This window comes from Petaurus breviceps, unplaced genomic scaffold (assembly GCF_028583685.1).
Source record: "Petaurus breviceps papuanus isolate PSGF00001 unplaced genomic scaffold, PetGlider_PUasm1.0 446, whole genome shotgun sequence".
Taxonomy (NCBI): domain Eukaryota; kingdom Metazoa; phylum Chordata; class Mammalia; order Diprotodontia; family Petauridae; genus Petaurus; species Petaurus breviceps.
The window spans coordinates 921,819-941,839 of record NW_027186338.1 but is presented as its reverse complement, the minus strand read 5'-3'; the positions used below and the strand labels follow the sequence as shown (position 1 = coordinate 941,839).

The following is a 20,021-nucleotide window of genomic DNA, read 5'->3' as shown; positions in this document are numbered from 1 at the left end:
GCCTTTTGACATTCACTACATTCATAAGGTTTCTCTCCAGTATGAATCCTCTGGTGCACAGTAAGGTTCTTCTTACTTTTGAATGCCTTCTGACATTCACTACATTCATAAGGTTTCTCTCCAGTATGAATTCTCTGGTGCACAGTAAGTTCTTTCTTACTCTTGAAGGCCTTCTGACATTCACTACATTCATAAGGTTTCTCTCCAGTATGAGTTCTCTGATGCATTATAAGAGAATTCTTAGTCCTAAAGTCCTTGCCACATTCATTACATTGGTAAGGTTTCTCTCCAGTATGAATTCTCTGATGCACTATAAAATTATGCTTACTACTGAAGGCCTTCCCACATTCACTACATTCATAAGGGTTCTTTCCAGTATGAATTTTCTTATGTGCTGCAAGTTTGTGCTTACTGCTAAAGGCCTTGCCACATTCATTACATTTGTAAGGTTTCTCTCCAGTATGAATTCTCTGATGCACTATAAGATAATACTTACTACAGACAGCCTTTCCACATTCATTACATTTATAAGGTTTCTCTCCATCTTGAATGGTCTGAGGTATTGTAAGCTGCCTCTTAATGCTGAAAGCCTTTCCATATTCACTACATTCATAAGGTTTCTCTCCAGCATGAATTCTCTGAAAGACAGAAAGATGCTTCTTGCTCTTGAAGGCCTTCCCATATCCATTACAATCAAGATTTTTATCTCCAGCAAATTCTCTGGTCTCTGAAAGGAAGAATAAAGAGCTGAGCAAGCCTGCCTTTTTCACTCTTTCCCAAAGCTCTTAGTCCAAAGGTTTGAGAGCTATTCTCTTACCTTCTCACTTGAGAAGGCTACTCTTACTAGACTTTTACTAAGGATGAATTTGTCTTATGTGAAAGTATCATAAATTAAAGGTAACATATTTAGTTGAATTGACATAGGATGAAATTACGAGAAGGTATGAATGAACCCTTATTCTACATTGATATTTGAATATCATAAGACTATTCAGAAAAAAAAACAAAAAAAACAAGATGACTGAGAACTTGCAAATGTATCCTTACCCTCTATGGTGAAAACAGGAAGGGAAAAGACTGGACAACAACAACAAAGAAGAGAATTGTGTTTAGAGTAAGGAAGAGAAACAGATACATGAAATAAATGGAATAAAGAAGTACGATGGGGCAAATGTGATGATAGCTGCTATAAAATTCCTCTAAATAGCCACCATAATACCTACTCTGTAAAAAATTATTTGATATTTGTAAGAGTAAGACATCAGGTGTTTTTGACAAGAGCAATTATTAAGAATTACCTGAAACATTACTCAAACTTAGCTAATCAAAGTAGAAAAAATGAAAACAATTTGGAGGTAGCAATACAAGCCTTCAGGTTTGCAAAAATACTTTAAAATGATAAAAAATTTTTTTAAAGCAATTGGGGTTAAGTAATTTGCTCAAGGTTACACGGCCAGTTACTTTTGTGTGGCTGCCAAGTATCTGAGGCCGGAACCAAACCCAGGTCTCCCGACACCAGGGCCCGCACTCTTACTCGCTGCGCCACCTGGCTGTCCCTATGCAATTGAGGTTAAGTAACCTGCTTAAGGTTACATGGCCAGTTATGTTTTGTGTGGGTGTTAAGTATCCAAGGCCAGAACCGAACCCAGGTCTCCTGACGCCGGGGCCGGCGCTCATACTCACTGCGCCACCTGGCTGCCCCAAAATGATGATTTTTTGCAATTATGTTGATGTAGGTACTTATTAAGCTACTGCTGCTATGTGGCTGCTTCAGAGCACCTGGTCTGCAGATCTTAGAGGGACCAAGAAACCATTCTGAGGGGTATTTGCTTCTGCTTTATCCTGCTTGGATCTGGATCACTGTCTGGGGTGAAATCCTAGGGTGTGTGACCAGGTGCCAGAGCCTGTGGAGGTTTCAGAGAGGGCACCCCACTAATAGCTCGAGCAGATGCAAAAAACCCAGAGGTTTGGGAAAAAGCTCTCCTCTCTGAAAGCAGAGGTCTATTTTGGCAAAAAGCTCAAAAGTCAAGTAATTGAGTGGCAAGATGAGCAAGCAAAGGAAGCAAAGCAAGCAGCGGTCTGACTTTAGTTTTCTATTTTGGGGACAAAAAGGATCAAAGCATGGAACAGGAGGAAGAAAGCAAAGTCAAACTCCTGCTTCCAAGAAAAGTAGGAGTTGGTTACAGGCCACAGAGGAGCTTAAGAAGGATTTTAAAACCAAATAAGAGAAGTGGAGGAAAAATTGGGAAGAGAAATGAGAATGATGAAAGAAAATTATGAAATGAGAGTCAACAACCTGACTGAAGAAAACAACACCTTAAAAAATAGACTAAATCACATGGCAAAAGAGACCCAAAAAGTCAATGAAGAGAAGAATGCCTTAAAAAGCCGAATTTGCCAGATGGAAAAAGAATCTCAAAAGCTCATTGAAGAGAATCATTTCTTCTCTATTAGATTGGAGCAAATGGAAGCTAATTACTTTATGAGAAATCAAGATACTATTAAACAGATCCAAACAAATGAAAAAATAGAAGGCAATGTGAAATATCTCATTGGGAAAACCACTGACCTGGAAAATAGATCTAGGAGAGAAAATTAAAAAATTATTGGATTATCTGAAAACCATTATCAATAAAAGAACCCAGAAATCATCCTTCAAGGAATTCTCAAGGAAAATTGCCCTGATGCTTTAGTACCAGAGGGCAATACAGAGGTTGAAAGAATTCATTGATAACTTCCTTAAAAAGATGCCCAAAAGAAAACTAGGAATATTATAGCCAGGTTCTAGAATTCCCAGATGAAGAAGAAAATATTACAAGTACCTAGGAAGAAACAATTTGAATATTGTGGAAACACAATCAGGATAACACAGAATCTGGCAGCTTCCACACTGAGGGATGGAAGGGCTTGGAATATGATATTACAGAGGACAAAGGAGCTGGGATTAATACCAAGAATCACCTACCCAGCAAAAGTGAGTATCATGTTTCAGGGGAAAATATGGTCATTCAGGGGAATAGAGGACTTTCAAGCATTCTTCTTGAAAAAACCAGAGTTGAATAGAAAATTTGACATTCAGATACAAGAAGCAAGAGAAGCCTGAGAGGGGCGGCTAGGTGACTGACTGAGTAAAAGCACCGGCCCCGGAGTCGGGAGGACCTGTGATTGGTTCCAGCCTCAGATACTTAACACCCACACACACACACAAATGGCTGTGTAACCTTGGGCAAGTTACTTAACCACAATTGCTTTATTTAAAAAAAAAAAAAAGGCAAGGAAAAATGGTCACCATGGAAGGGAAGAACAGGAAGGCAATAGGGAATTGGTCAACCTTATTCTCATTGGATTTGGCATAGGGAGGGAATGACATACACACTAAATAGGGTATCTCGCCCTATAGGAGACAGGGGGGAAGGGGATGAGAGGGGAGATGGCGGAAGGGACGACAGGCTGGGGGAGAGGGAAGCTGGAAGCACCCACTTTTGAAAAGGGACAGGATCAAAGTAGAGAACAGAGCAAGTGGGAAGTGGGATAGGATGGAGGGAAGTTTAGTCAGTCTTTTAAAATACATCCACTATGGTAATGTTTTGCATTAGCTACACATGTACAACCTATATTGAATTGCTTATCTTCCCAGTAAGGGTGGGTGGCAAGGGAGGAAGGGAATGAATCTGGAATTCAAAGCTTTAAAATCAAATGTTTAAAAAAAAAAAAATATATATATATATATATATATATATATATATACACACACACACACTATTATTAGTATTATTTTACACGTAACTGGGAAATAAGATATACAAGCACTATGGCATAGAGATCGACCATGCCCTACTGGAAAGTCGGAAGGGGAATGGGAGAAGATATGGGAGAGAGTAGATTGGAGGAGGGGATATCCAGAGGGATCGCTCTATTTTAGGGTGGTGGGTAGGGAGAAAATTTATAACTCAAAATCTTGCAGAAATGTATGATGGAAACTAGAAGTTAATAAAGCAATTGATGAAAAAAAAAAAGATCACAAAACTAAATCTCCTACAAACATTATAGCCAGGTTCTGGAGATCACAGATCAAGGAGGAAATATTTCAAGGAGCCAAGAATAAACAATTTGAATATTGTGGAAACAGAATCAGGATAACACAGGATTCGGCAGCTTCTACATTGAGGGACTGATGGGCTTGGAATATGATATTGTGGAAGTCAAAGGAGCTGGGATTACAACCAAGAATCACCAACCCAGCAAAACTGAGTATAATGCTTCAGGGGAAGATATGGTCATTCAATGAAATAGAGGACTTTCAAGGATTCTTGATGAAAAAAACATAGTTAAAGAGAAAATGTGACATTCTGATACAAGGGAAAAGAAATCATAAGGAACTTATCAAAGTTGAACTATTTACATTCCTACATGGAAAAACTATATTTGTAACTTATGAAACTTTTCTCCGTATGAGGATAGGTGAAGGAAATATAAATGCATGTATATATGTATATATAGATATATATGTCTATATAGGAGGGTATATGGGCGTATGAATACATATGTGGGTGTGTGTATATATGTGTACAGGTATACAGACAGAGGGCACAGGATCGATTGAACAGGAAGGGATGATACCTAAAAGGTAAAACTGAGAGGTGAGAGAAGAATATAATGAGAGGAGATGGGGAGAGACACAATGGGGTAAATTATCTCATATAGAAGAGGCAAGGAAAACTGTTACAATGGCGGGGAACAGGAAGGCAAAAGGTAATGGGTAAACCTTACTTTGTTTGAATTTGGCTTAGAGAGGAAATGACATAGACACTAAATAGGGTATCTCCACCTACAGGACAGTAGCGGGGAAAGGGATAAGAGAAGGAATGATGAAGGTGAGGGTAGGTTTGGGGGAGGGTAGTTAGAAGCACACCCTTTTTAAAAGGCTCAGGGTTAAAGTGGAGAACTGAACAAGTAGGGGGCAGGATAGGATGGAGGGAAATATAGTCAGTCTTTCACAATATATCCACTATGGAAATGCTTTGTGTAGCTCCACACATACAACCTATATTGAAATGCTTATCTTCCCAGAAAGGGTGGGTAATAAGGGAGGAAACGAAAGCATCTGGAATTCAAAATTTTAAAATCAAATATTTTTTAAAATATATTATTTTTTTTACATGCTACTAGGAAAGAAGGTATACAGGCACTGGGGGATGGAGATCCATCTTGCCCTCCTGGAAAGTAGGAGGATGGATGAAGGAGGATAGAAGAGAGAACAGATTGGGGGAGGGGGTATACAGTGAGATAGCTGTTTTGGGGTGCTGTATAAGGGAAAGACAGGGAGAAAATTTGTAACCCAAAATCTTGTGGAAATGAAAGATGTAATCAAAAATATAAAATTTAACTTAAAAAAAAGTGGAGAAAGTGGCTACTGGTTTTAGGTTATTCATTAAATGAGAAACAAGCCAATAATTTTAAGGTATTAAAATATTTGCAATCAACAGAAATGATAAATATGGTAACATTATTATATACAGAATTATGTTAGTCAATAAATGTTAATTCTAAATGTTAAAAAACAAAAAAAGTTGTCACAGTATATATTAAGACTCCAAAGGGAGTAGCTGTTCTTACCCAAACACACGAAGTTTCTATAGTTCTCCAGCATCACATCCCAGTACAACTTTTTCTGAGATGGGTTCAATAGTACCCACTCCTCCTGGGTGAATTCCACAGTCACATCCTTGAATGTCACCAAATCCTGAAATACCACAAACATTTCTACTTAACCAGTTATAACTCTGTTATGAAGACTAAATGTAAAATGCTTACAGTAAGGTGAGGAAATGGAGGGCATTAGGACAGCAAGTGGCACAGGGAATTGAAGTGATTGAGTCAAACACAATGACTCCATTTTGTGATGCAATTCAGGAGATCATTCTGTTATTTTTCTGTTCAATTATGGGTCTAGTCCAACCTTTGTCTTGTGAGAAAAACTTACTCAGTTGTGGGACTTGAGAGAAAATCTTATTGCACTGTTTGAACGTAGCCCTGTGTAGCTGGGAAATGAGACCACCCCTACCCGCTCTTTAGAGACCTTGAACTTAGGACCTAGATTATGCTGACTAGAATCCCAGTCAGATCCAAAAAGAGTGATGTGTATCAAGTTTCCTCACAATTGTACATCTCAGGCAACCCATATGTCTTATCTGAAAACTGGCCCTATACTGCACAATTAGTTATTGTTTCCATGTTCCTGGGGGTACTGGGACACCTCATTTTCTGAGTTCAGGAATTGAACCTGTTGCCTTCCCCCTCCCAACACAGAAAGTCTTAAATCTTTCTTCCACTTGGAAATCAGATTATATAATATTGTATAATTTGCTTTTAATTGATTGGTCTTCTTTGTTTTTAATGTATAAAAGTACATCTCTCCCTATATACAGGGTACAGCCCTAAGTGGAGGAAGGGGCCTGGTTCCAGTTTGTTGTGCAAGTGCCGTGCCCAAAAGACTGAACTTCTGTTTCCTCAGTCATTTCATCTTTCACTTACCACAAGGGATTATTTCATTTATTCATTTGCATCCCAGTATAGTCTGATATATAGCAAGCACTTAAGTATTCCTCTCCCAGAAAGAATTGCTAGATAGAAGTATGAATAGAATGATTTTACACACACACACACACACACACACACATATACATATACACTTGTATCTAATGGTAGCCATCTATAGGGTAGGGAGTAGGAGAAAAAGAAATTTACATGATAATTTTGTTACATATATAAAAGAAGGAGCTGGCGCAGAAGTTATGATGCTTCAGCTGAAATAGAAAAAGGGCAGCAAACATGATCTAAGACAATGCAAAAACAAAAACAGATCTAATTAAAAGAGTTATCTCAATATAATATCAATAGTCAAGGAAACTACATCTTGCCAAAAAGGTACCATAGACAATGAAGTCCTAAAAATACTCAAGATATGACGATTTCATATCTTGATCTCATATCAAAATACTCATGCTGTGCCATTTGGTAATGGCATAGCATGCAAAGTTGTAAAGCAAAAGTTAAATTATTCCAAAAGATTCATGATGGAAAATGCTATTCATATCCAAAGATAGAACTATGCAGTCTGAATGCAGATAAAAGCATACTATTTTCTCTCTCTGTTTTTGTTCTTTCTCAAGGTTATTCCCCCTTTGGTTATACTTCTTCTTTACAATACAATTAACCTGGAAATATGTTTAATGTGACTGCACCTATTTAGCATATGTCAGATTATACACCATCTTGGAGAGAAGGAGGGGAAAGAGGGGGTGAAAATTTAAAAATCAAAATGTTATAAAATTAAATGTTGAAAACTAAAAATATATAAATAAATAAAACTTATTAAAAAAGCTAATTGAGGTACAGCAAAAAAGGGATACCAAAACTATATCAGTAATGGACCTCAATTTTCCCTACTCAGAACTAGAAAAATCTAAGCATACAATAAGAAAGAAGTTAAGGAGATAAGTAGATTTTTAGTAAAATTAGCTATGCTATATTGCTCAAAAAAAAAAAAATGGGAACCGAAAGGAAGATACCTTTCTTTCCACTATATATGGCACTTTCAAAAAAATTCATGTGTTAAGGCATAAAAATCGCATAAATACTGTGAAGCAGAAGTAATAAATGCATGCTTTACCAAACATAATACACTGACAATATCATTCAATATATGGCCTTTGAAGCATAGATTAAAAATTAATTGAAAATTAATTAACAGGACTGTGGCACAGGAGAAAGAAACGTAGGGTGTTTCAGGAAAAGCAGCGCAGGGCACTCACCTCCCAGGGCCGGGCTGGCAGCACAGGAGCCATTCCCTCCTCCTCAAGGTCTGAAGCGGAAAAAAAGGCAGAGCTGGGGAGGAAAGGAGGGCCATGAGAAGGAGGGCCACCCTGGGTTCTGCTCCACTCAGAGACAGGGAAGTCCTTGGTGGGGTGGGGGCAGAAGAAAACTCATTTCTTTCCTGGGGAGGCCCAATCTCTCCTTAGAGCAGTGGAAATGGGGGTCGGGGGTGGGTAAAGGGCTCTCCACAGCAGCAGGGAAAGCTTCCGGGAGGAGGGGGTGCCCCGGAGGATGCCGGGAAGAGAACATGACACCACAGGGAAGTCCGGTCCACACCGGGAGTCCTGGGTCCCTAGGCACAGGGGAAAGACAGAGGCCTGGAGGGGCAGGTCCCGGGTCACGGGATGCGGCCTGGACTGAAAGAGGATAGAATCCGCCCCCAAACGCTGCTCCGCCTGCTCCTCCTCCAGCCCCTCCCACCCCCGGAAAGCCCCCAGACCCTAGAAGCCCTCTGGTGCTTCCTTCACCATGGGTGGACGCCCCTCCCCTTGGAGGTGAGCTCTGCAACCAGTCCCCGGGGTCGCGACCGGGCCGCACCCCCAAAGCCCGCACCTACCTGGGCCCTGACCCGCCCTCGGTGCCAGTTCAGCCCGTTATACGGACTCAGGAGTGCTGACTGGAAAGTGCCACCATCAAGTAAGGAAGAAGCACGGAGGAAACGAGTCGGAAGTGTACTAAGAGGACACTAGTCACATACTCCCTCCTCTTTCCGCTTAGAAAATGCCACCGAGGTGCGCAAGTCCTTCTGGGAATCGTAGTCCAGAGACTGAGCACCTTCTGCGCATGCCTACGTCTTGGCCCCTCCCCTGTGGTCGGGACTGCTGTCCCGCCTCCCTGCCTACCCTGCCCGTCCCAGCCCTGCCTACCTGGGAGCCGGACCCTTCCATTCCTCTGCTTGTCTCGTTCGTTGTCTTTGTGGCCCATTCCAACAGTCAGTCTGAAGGGGACGCAACCTTAAAGAAACGTTTCGTGTGCGCCGCCATCTTCCCGGCGGAAGGGACGTGGTCAAGAAGGGAAGCATGGACTCAGAGGAAGGAAACCAGACCCTGGGACCTGGAGGCCTGGAACTCCCTCTCAGGCCCCGAGGGCTTCCAGGCTGGTGGAGCAGGACCTCAGGGGACCCGGGGCAGCCGGAGAAGACGAGGGGCGCTAGCCACCTGCGGGGACCCTGGAAACAAGGGGCTGTGGCCTGGGCCGTCTTGTTGGGGAAAAGCCGAGGACATGAGAAGGGTCAGGCCTGTGTGGGGCCCTTGGGGAGGAGGAGGGGAGAAGGCTGAGCCAGGTCGTGCCCTCTTTGTGTCTGCTTCCTCTGTCTAGGAGATGGACCCAAGGGAAAACAGGAGAGAGTGAGAGCTTTCACTGCCCTCGAAAAATGCCAAGTGTTTGGTAGGTGGACTAAATAAAACTCAGAGCCAGCATTTCCCAGGAGCTTCACATGTTTCAGGCCATGTTAAGTGCTTTACACTGACTGTCTCATCTGGTCCTGCAACCGACACTGGGGAAACAGGTGCTGCTATAGACCCCCTTTCATAGATGTGGAAACCAGGGTGTAGTGACTTGCCCAGGGTCACACAGCTAGCAAGTCCCTAAGCCTGGATTTCAACTCAAAGCGAGCAGGAGTAACAGCAACAATGTGATGAATTTGATTCATAACAGGACTTCGTTCTGGAGTTGGTGTGATATAGAAATGCTCATATATTGCTATTGCTAAAATTAATAATTATATCAATTAACTTTTAGCTCTCTGACCATCATCTTAAAGTATACCATGCCATTATCTGCAAAAAGTGATCATTTTGTTCTTCTATCATCCCCTGTGGGTAGCCAATTTTGGGGAGACCTGCTGTCCCGCAGCAAGGCTGAGAAAGAGTGGGAACCCTGTCATCCCCAGAAAGGGCTGAGAAAGAATCACTGACTCAGAGGCTGCTAGTGTATAAAAAGAGACAGGACTCTACTAATGGTGAAAGTGAAGAGCCTACTTTATTATTCTCCATCCAGGCTTTTATGGGATGCTTCTTAATTGCCTTCCCCTACTTCTTAGACCCAGGCTGAGGGTGTAAATGCCAGGCTTATCTCGAGGACCTAATCCTGGCACTTGTATGTTTGCTGGGGGATGGTGAACCCATCCAGGCCATCAGCGGGCCTGAACACCTGAGAGGGCTTGTTCAGCCATCAGGGTCCAAGTCCCACTTGCCTGTGGTCCTCAATAATCCCCTGACTTATCCCCTTTCCCCTTATTGTCTTACAGGGCAAGATATCCAACTTAGTATTTTTGTTCTTCCTTCCTTAAGCCAAATTGAACAGGAGTAACTTTGACCCATTCCCTTTCACCATCCTGCTCTTCCCCTCCATTGTGACAGTTTTCTTTTGTCTCTTTTATATGAGATAATTGACACTATTCTACCTCTCCCTTTCTCATTCTCTCAATATATTCCTCTCTCACCTCTTAATTTGATTTTTTACATATCGTCCCTTCCTATCCAACTGATACTGTTCCCTCTGTCTATTTATAAATGTACACACATATACACACGCTCACAAAAGCATTTATACACATATACACCCTACTGTACATACATACTAGCTGTGTGACTGGGCAAGTCGCTTAACCCAGTTGGCTTCAGTTTCCTCATCTGTAAAGTGAGCTGAAGAAAACAAATGGTGTTATGGAGAGTCAGACAAGACAGAAATGACTGAACAACACGCACCAACATTCCATCCAGGTTCTCATTCATTCACTGTCATTCAGGGGAGTCACCAAGCATTTTGAAGCACCTTTTGTGTGCCAGGCACTGTTCTGAGTGATGGAGACATAAAGAAAGGGAAAAACAACCTCTGCTCACAAGGAGCTCCATCAGAGACAGGAAACAATAGGCACCCAGCTCTGTAGAAACAATATATATATATAGGCAGGACAATATGCAGAACCCCCAGGTCAGTTCTAGGATTAAAGGAGATGGGGAGGAAATTCTTGCTGAATGGAAATGCAGTTTTGGGTGGGACCTAAAAGAAGCCTGGGAAACCAGGAAATGAGGAGGAGGAAGGAGAGAGTTCCAGGAAGGGGGCATAACTATGTTTATGCAAAAATATGTTTATGCATTATGCAAAAATGCCTGGAGTCAGGAGATAGATTCTTGGTGTGTTGATGCAGAAAGAATGGGAAGGTAGGAGGCAGGCTTTTGTATTGGATTCTGGACTAGGAAAACACTGGGGTTTATTGACTAGGGAACTGACATGACCAGACATTAGATAGAGGAGAATCAGTTGAGCAGCTGAGAGGGAGACAGATGGGAGGAAGGATAGACTTGTGGCAGGGAGATCAGTCAGAAAGCTTTTACAATAATCTGGGCATGAGGTGATGAGGGTGTGGACCAGGGTGGCAGGAAGAGGGTAGAGACCACATAAGGAAGAGGTAACCAAAGGAGAAATGCCAAGACTTTGCTGGTTGAAGAACCAGGAATCAGGAGGTGAGGGGAATACTTGGGTTGTAAGACCTAACAGCCTCTTTTTTTCTCCCCTTAATAGTATTTTATTTTTTCAGTTATATGTGAGGATAGTTTTCAACATTCAGCTTGAAAAGATTTTGAGTTTCAATATTTTTTCTTTCCTCCACCCCAAGACAATAGACAATCTGATATAGGTTATACATGTACAATCATATTAAACATGTTTCCACATTAGTCATTTTGTGAAAAAAAGAATCAGAACAAAAAGGAAATTAAAAAAAGTAGTAAAAATACTGTATTTCCACCAGCATTCAGACTTCATAGTTCATTCTCTGGATGTGGACAGAATTTTCCATCATGAGTCTTTTGGAATTGTCTTAGATCATTGTATTCCTGAGAAGAGCTAAGTCTGTCAAAATTGATCATTGCAAAACATTGTTCTTATTGTGTATAATGTTTTCCTGATGCTGCTCACTTGACTCGGCATCAGTTCATGTAATCTTTCCAAGTTTGTGTGAAATCTACCTGTTCATCAGTTCTCATAGCACAATAGCATTCCATTACAGTCATATTCCACAACTTGTTTAGCCACTCCACAATTTATAGACATCCCCTCAATTTCCAAGTTCTGGCCACCACAAAAAGAACGTCTATAAATATTTTTATACATGTGGGTCCTTTTCCCTTTTAGATGATATCTTTGGGATACAGACCTAGTAGTGGTATTTCTATATCAAAGTACGGGCAGTTTCATAGCCGTTTGGGCATAATTTCAAATTGCTCTTCAGAATGGTCAGATCACTACTTCACCAAAAATGCATTAGTTTCCCAATTTTCCCCACATCTCCAACATTCATCATTTTTTTTTTATCATATTAGCCAGTCTAATAGGTGTGAGGTTGTACCTCAGAGGTGTTTGTGTATTTCTCTAATCAATAATGAATTAGAGCATTTTTGGCCCTTTAAAAAATCAAGAGCATTCTTTTTCATTTTCAAATGCTTTATTAACTTCTGATTTACATCACTCATTTCTGCCAGATTTTGAGTTACAAATATTCTCGACATTTTCCCCCTACCCACTGCCCCAAAATAGCAGTCCCATAGGACTCCATTTTATATAATAAATTATATATATATTATAAAACATATTTATATATTATATATCCCCTCCTCCAATACATTCTCTCCCATATCTTCTCCCATATCCCCTTCAACGTTTCCAGTAGGGCATGGTGGGTCTTTGTGCCCCAGTACCTGTATATCATTTCAAGTCTGTTTTTTTAAGGTGTGATTTTCCTCAGTCAGGCTGTTGACTCTCATTTCATAATTTTCTTGCATCGTTCTCATTTCTCTTCCCAATTTTTCCTCCACTTCTCTTATCTGCTTCTTAAGGTCCTCTGTGGCCTGTAACCAGCTCGTAATTTTTTTTTATCTTTTGGTGCAGGAGTTCTGACTTCACTATCTTCCTCCTGTTTCATGCTTTGTTCCTTTTGGTTCCCAAAATAGAAGTATAATGTTGGGTTCTTCTGTCTGCTTTGCTTCCTTTTCCTGGTCATGTTGCCACTAAATTACTTGATTTTAGGGCTTTTTGCCACAGTAGGACTCTTCTACCAGATAGGGGAGCTTCGTACCAAATGCTGGGGTTTTCTCAGCTGCCGAAGGTATTAGTTGCATGCCCTCTCTGAAGCCTCTATACTCTCTGGCAAGCTGACATGAACCCCAGTACTTCCACCCTAGACTTCAATTCAGATCCAAGCATTTTAAAGCAAGAGCAATGACCCTTTAGACTGGTCACTTGGTCCCCCTACAGTCTGCAGGCCAGGAGCTAAAGCTTCTACGTGGTGCTGGCTGTGCCGGGCGTTTCACTCCCAACTACTGGGTCCCAAAGTCAACAATGCACTGAACTCTCACTTTGTTCTTAGCATATGTGTTGATAATTCTGTATCGCCACAGCTGCTGGTGATCTGGAGTCCCTCCAGCCGGTGGCTGGTCAAGCCCAGCCTGGGGCTAAAACCTCGGTGTGGAGCTGGGCTTGGCTACCCTAGCATTGTGCTGGCCGGTTCCTTTTGGCCTGTTGGACTGTCTTCAATGGGAGGTTAGCTTCTCTGTGTCATTTTGTGGGTTCTGTAGCTCCAAAATTTGTTCAGAGTCCCCTTTTACATCGATTGGAGGTGGTAAGAGCTGGAGCCGAATGGAGGTCCTGTTTCTACCCTGCCATCTTGACTCAAGAGCATTTTTTCATATTACTATAGATAGCTTTGTTTCATCTGAAAATTCCCTGTTCATATCCTTTGATCATTTATAAATTGGGGAATGAATAGGATTCTTATAAATTTTACTCAGTTCTATGTTTTTTTAGAAATGTATCCATTATCAGAAACAATGGCAGTAAAAACTCTTTCCCAACTTTCTGATTTCCTTCTAATCTTGGTTGCATTGGCTTTATCTGTACAAAAAATTTTAAATTAATGTACTCAAAATTAACCATTACCAAATAATTTTAATGTTTTTTCTTTATAATGTAGTTATAGATCTGGTTTATATATAGACCAGACATAGTCTATAGATCTAGGCCATTATCATTTGCAATATTTTCCATTAAGACCCTTGAGATTCTTTTTTTTTTTCTTTTGAAGCAATTGGGATTGAGTAACTTGCTCAAGGTTACACGGCCAGTTATTTATGGGTGTGGTGCTAAGTATTGGAGCCCAGATTCGATCCCAGGTCATCCCGACTCTGGGGCCTGTGCTCTTACTCACTACGCCACCTGGCGGCCCCTACCCTTGAAATTCTTAACCATTTGTTCTCCCAGATGGATTCCTATTATTTCTGACACTCTAAAATAATTTTTGGTAGTCTGATTGCTGTGGAATAAATAAGTAAATTAATTTTGGTAGAATTTCCATCTTTCTTATATTAGATCAGCCTACCCACGAGAAATTTGTTTTTACAGTTGTTTAGATCTGCCTTCATTTGTGTGAAAAGTGTTTTGTAATTGTATTCATATGGTTCCTGCAATTGTCTTGACAGGCAGACTCAGTGGAATAGATGAGGTACAGAGAAATATAGTAATCTACTGTATGATAAAACCAAATACTCTAGCTTCTGGCATAAGAATTCACTATTTGACAAAAACTCCTGGGAAAACTGGAAAACAGTGTGGTGGAAATTAAGCATAGACCAACATCTTTTATACCATATGCAATATAACAGACACTTAACCTAGCCATAGCATCAGTGTGGTGGTTGTCCTTTGTGCTCAAAAAGGGCTCAAATGATACCACTGTGTCAGGATCAATGTACAGTGTGCCCACCAGTAGCTGATCAGATAAATATAACCTCAGGAGGCTCTTGGGCACAAATAGTTCATATGGACATTTGGCATGGTATATCAACGCCGGTCTATGTCAAAGGACCTGTACTGTACAAACACTTCTCCCACTACCTCCAGTTCCCTTACCATGTCAGCGAGGCATCATCCCCCATTATCTTCATAAGAAATCATTTGTGCCTCATTTTCTGCCTGTTTACTTATGGGAACACGGCTTCATACATGTTCTTAACTCTTCTTACTGGTAGTTTGTACAATTTCTTCTCCCTCTACTATCTAACAGGGCATGGAAGAAGGATGGAGGAAGGAAGGAGGTATGACTCCCCACTCAGGATGCACAGTTTGACCCACGGTTACTGGTCATATTCTGATGTGTAGGGATGCTGTACTTGTTTCTTACCTCCTTGTGTTGTACTTAATATGCCAATCCATAAGGTTTTTCTCCAGTAAGTAAGATGTACCTTCCTCCCATAGGCCTTCCCACATACAGTACATTGATGAGATTTCTCTTCAGGATAAACTCTTTAATGGGGAATATGTTTTGAGTTGTTGGCGAAAGCCTTCCCACACTATTTACATTGAAAAAAATGTTTCCAATATGAATTTGCTGATACCCATTAGGATGTACCCTTCTCATTAAGGCTTTTCAACATCCACAATATTCATAAGCTTTCTCTCCAGTATGAATTTCTGATGCAATGTAAGTTTTGACTTACACATGAAGGTCTTTCCATATTCACTGTATTTGCTTATGAACTCTCTGTTGTATTATAAGTTCTTTCTTGATCCTGAAGACCTTTGCACATTCACTACTTTCATAAGGTTTCTTTCTAGTATGAATTCTCTGATGTTGAGTAAGATACTGCTTCATTGTGAAGACCTCTGTACATTCACTACATTTATAATGATATAATATTATTATATTATATATAATATATAATTACACATAACATGATAGTCTGAAGAAAGGGGAATTAATTTAAAACTAAATATTTTTTAAAAGTAACAGCAAAGCAATATAATCATAACAAAAGAAAATATCAGAAAATAATGCAGAAGTAAATAGAGCAAAATACTTAATATCTAAAGTAACGTGCTTATTTTAAAAGGGAAAATGAATTCATGCAAGTGAGGCAAAAGAGTGCCTGCTTAAGTTAAGATAATCTTCAATGGGGGCAAACTCAAGATGGTGGAATAGAAACAGGGCTTCTGCACGGCTCCCACTTATACCTCCTCCAATTCATGTAAAAAATGCCTCTAAACAAACTGTGGAGCTACAGAACCCACAAAATGACAGAGAGAAGCTAACTTGCCACTGAAGACAGCCCAGCAGACCAGCAGGAATGGGCCAGAACAGCACTCTGTGAGCGGAGCACAACCCCTTGTGAACCAGAGGTTTTTGCCTTAGGGTGGACACAACCAGCTGCAGGCTGGAGGGACTTCAGATCACCAGCAGCTGTGCAGTTTCCAGAATTATCAAACATAGATGCTAAGGACAAAGTAAGAGGTCAGTGTAGTGTAGACTTTGGGAACTGGGAGTCTGTTCTGGCCTTTGGCCCCTGAGGGAGAAGAAGCTGAGACATGGTGGCCATGCAGCCACAGCCACCACATGGCTGCTTCAAAGTTACTGGCCTGTAGATTGTGGGGTACCAAGCAATCAGTCTGAGGGGCAATTGCTCTTACTTTAACTTGCTTGGATCTGCATCACTATCCACGGTGGAGATTCTGGGGTGTGTGATGAGTTTGCCAGAGTGTGTGGAGGCTTCAGAGAGCACAGCCAACTACTAGCTATGGCAGCTGAGAAAACCCCATTGGTTTGGGACAAAGCTCCGCTCTCTGGTAGCAGAGACCTACTGTGGCAAAAAGCTCAAAAGTCATGTAATTGAGTGGCAACATGAGTAAGCAAAGAAAGCAAAGCAAGCACAGCAATCCAACTTCTAATTCCTTTTCTGGTGACAAAAAGTATCAAAGCATGGAACAGGAGGAAGACAGCAACGTCAAACACCTGCATCAAAAGCTTCCAAGAAAAATATGAGCTGGTTACAGGCCACAGAGGAGCTTAAGAAGGATTTTGAAAACCAAATAAGAGAAGTGGAGGAAAAATTGGGAAGAGAAATGAGAATGATGCAAGAAAATTATGAAATGAGAGTCAACAGCCCAACTGAAGAAAATAACACCTTAAAAATAAAGACTAACTCAAATGGCAAAAGAGGCCCAAAAACCAATGAGGAGAAGAATGCCTTAAATGGCTGAATTTGCCATTTGGAATTGCCATTTCCAGATGGAAAAAGAATCTCAAAAACACACTGAAGAGAACCATTCCTTTAGAATTAGATTGGAGCAAATGGAAGCTAATGACTTTATGAGAAATCAAAATACTATTAAACAGATCCAAATAAATGAAAAAATAGAAGGCAATGTGAAATATCTCATTGGAAAAACCACTGACCTGGAAAATAGATCCAGGAGAGATAATTTAAAAATTATTGAACTGCCTAAAAGCCATGATCAAAACAAAGAACCTAGGAATCATCCTTCAAGGAAAATTGCCCCAATGTTTTAGAACCAGAGGGGAAAATAGAGGTTGAAAGAATCCACTGATCACCTCCTAAAAAGATCCCAAAAAAGAAAATTCCTGGGAATATTATAACCAGGTTCCAGAGTTCCCAGATCAAGGAGGAAATATTATAAGCAGCCAGGAAGAAACAATTTGAATATTGTGGAAACACAAGCAGGATAACACAGGATCTGGTAGCTTCTTCACTGAGAGATCAAAGGACTTGGAATATGATATACTGGAGGACAAAGGAGATGGTATTAAAACCAAGAATCAGCTACCCAGCAAAACAATATCATGTTTTAGGAGAAAATATGTTTATTCAATGTATTAGAGAACTTTCAAGCATTCATGATGAAAAAAACCAGAGTTGAATAGAAAATTTGACATTGAGATACAAGAAACAAGAAAAGCATGAGAAGGTTAACAGGGAAAACAAATCATAAGGAACTTATGAAAGTTGAACTATTTATATTCCTATGTGGAAAAATTATTAGTGTAATATGAAATTTTTCTCACTATGAGAATAGTTGAAGGGAATAGAAATGTACATATATACATACATATATATATATATAGTTGTGTATATGACCATATGAATACATATGTGAGTGTGTGTATGTATGTGTATAGTTATACATTGACAGAGGGCACAGGATCAATTGAATAGGAAGGAATGATACTTAAAAGGTGAAATTGAGAGGTGAGAGAGGAATATAATGAGAGAAGATGGGGAGAGACGGAATGGCGTAAATTATCTCATATAGAAGAGGCAAGGAAAAACTGTTATAGTGGAGGGGAAAACAGGAAGGCAAAAGGGAATGAGTTAACATTACTCTTATTGAATTTGGCCTTGGAAGGGAATGATATACATACTAAATACGGTATCTCACTCCACGGGAGAGTAGGGGGGAAAAGAGGATGAGAGAGGGGATGATGGAAGGGAGGGAAGTTAACTTTGGTAACATGTATGTCTACCTCATTTGTGCTGTCTAAATCCCCAGAATGTACACTGCCAAACAGTTAACTCTGGTAACATATATGTCTACCTCATTTTTGGTGTCTCTATCCCCAGAATGTATACTGCCAAAGTATTCTTTATTCACTTATTCACAGCATTCAAAACTTTTCTATTTGCTGAGAATGATGGTTTCACATATGGATCGTGTGGTGCTAGTTAATGGTGTACCTGTGCTTTCTTGGTGTTAATTGTTGAGTCAAAAGTAACACAAGCAGCAGAGCATCAATCCATACTTTATTGTATCTCATCTTCAGAGGCTGCCCTGAGGGCACAATCATTTCCAAACAGAAAATTATGTGCCAACCCCCCCTCCACTTTGATATTGACTTGTAGCCTTTTCAAGTTGAAAATCTTACCATCTGTGTGGTTGTTGAATTTGATGACATATCATTATCACATTGTTAAATATTACATATTATTATGTTATTATATTATATGCCATCGCATATAATAGGGACTTGATACATGTTTGCTGACAACTGAATTTCATGTCCAATTAATTGATATGTATTTCTTCTCTTTTATTGATAGAGGCATGAGGCACTTAGGCTGGCAGAGTTGCCAATTAGCAGAGCCACAGCAGGAAGCAGACAGAAAACCACTCAATAGTGTGTATTCTCAGCCTTAGCCAAAGCTATACTTAGTCCTCATTCCTCCTCCTCTGCTCATTCCATTACTCCCAAAGACATCAAAACAAAAAGTGGAAGAGGACTTGTAAGGACAAAAACTTTCCACAGTCCTTTCTGTTATACCAAAGTATTAGAAAGCAGGAGGTACCCAACAACTGGGGATTACCTGACCATTCTTTGAAATGGAGTATTGTTGTGACATAACAAACTATGAAGGGCACAGTTACAGAGAAACTGGAAAGACTTGTATGAAGTTAAGGGGAAAAACAGCAGAATCAAGAAAACAATTAACAAATGACAGTCCCATGCAATGACCAGCCATGATTCCAGAAATGTGTGATGGTGAAATATGCTGCCCATCTTCTGACAGAAAAGTGGTGACAAATTTGTGAATTTATTTTACATGGCTATGCTTATTGGCCATAAGTATTGTGTTTTCTTTCTTTACTGTACGTGTGAGGAGAAGGTATGATTCAAGAGGAAAGGAGCTAGAGACATTGCTCTCAGAAAAAGAAGAAGAGAAGAGAAGGAAATTCAAAAAGAAAAGAGGACAGCTTTGAAAGTCACAGGTTGAATTTATTAGAAGAAAACCCAGCAAGAAAACATCTATAACCAGGTCTCAAAGAAACAAGCAGTTTAGACAAAAAGCAAAGAAGAATTGCTAACAAAAGAAAGGTTAAAGAAAATGTTTTCAAAAGAGCAAAAAAAAAATTTAATCAAATGTGAGTAGCAGAGGAAAAAGTGGAGAAATGAGAGCAATACAAGAAAATTATGAAAAAAGTATTACCAACTTGGTAAAAGAAGCAAAAGTAAAATGAAGAAAATAATTCATTAAATATCATAATTGGTCAAAGTGGTAAAAGGACAAAACCCAAGTGAAGAAAAGAACTGATAAAAAATTAAAATTGATCAAGTTGAAGCAAACAAATTCACAAGACATCAAGAAATACCAAAACAAAGTCTAAAGACTGAGAAAAGAAGGGAAGAAAATAAGAAATAGCTCATTAGGAAAACAACGTGGAAAGCAGATGGAGGAGAGAGAATTTAAGAATGCACTACCTTAAAAGCCATGATCAAAAATAAAGCCTTGCCTTTATATTTTAAGAAATCAGAAAGAAAAACTGGCGACCAGTGGGGATGGGTGAGGAGGTAAGAAGGGAAA

The 20,021-nt window shown here is 40.1% G+C and overlaps 1 long non-coding RNA gene and 1 pseudogene across 1 annotated transcript in view; one reads left to right on the top strand and one right to left on the bottom strand.

The window, feature by feature from the left end:
• The window catches only part of LOC138171514 (uncharacterized), a 604-nt gene extending 150 nt beyond the window's left edge, over window positions 1-454 (top strand). Inside the window, exon 2 of the long non-coding RNA XR_011170904.1 lies at window positions 281-454. This is a non-coding gene — a long non-coding RNA (uncharacterized lncRNA). The remainder of the gene's footprint in view (window positions 1-280) is intronic.
• LOC138171481 (zinc finger protein 845-like) overlaps window positions 1-8,613 on the bottom strand; it is a 71,987-nt pseudogene extending 63,374 nt beyond the window's left edge.
• Between the last annotated feature and the right edge of the window lie 11,408 nt (window positions 8,614-20,021).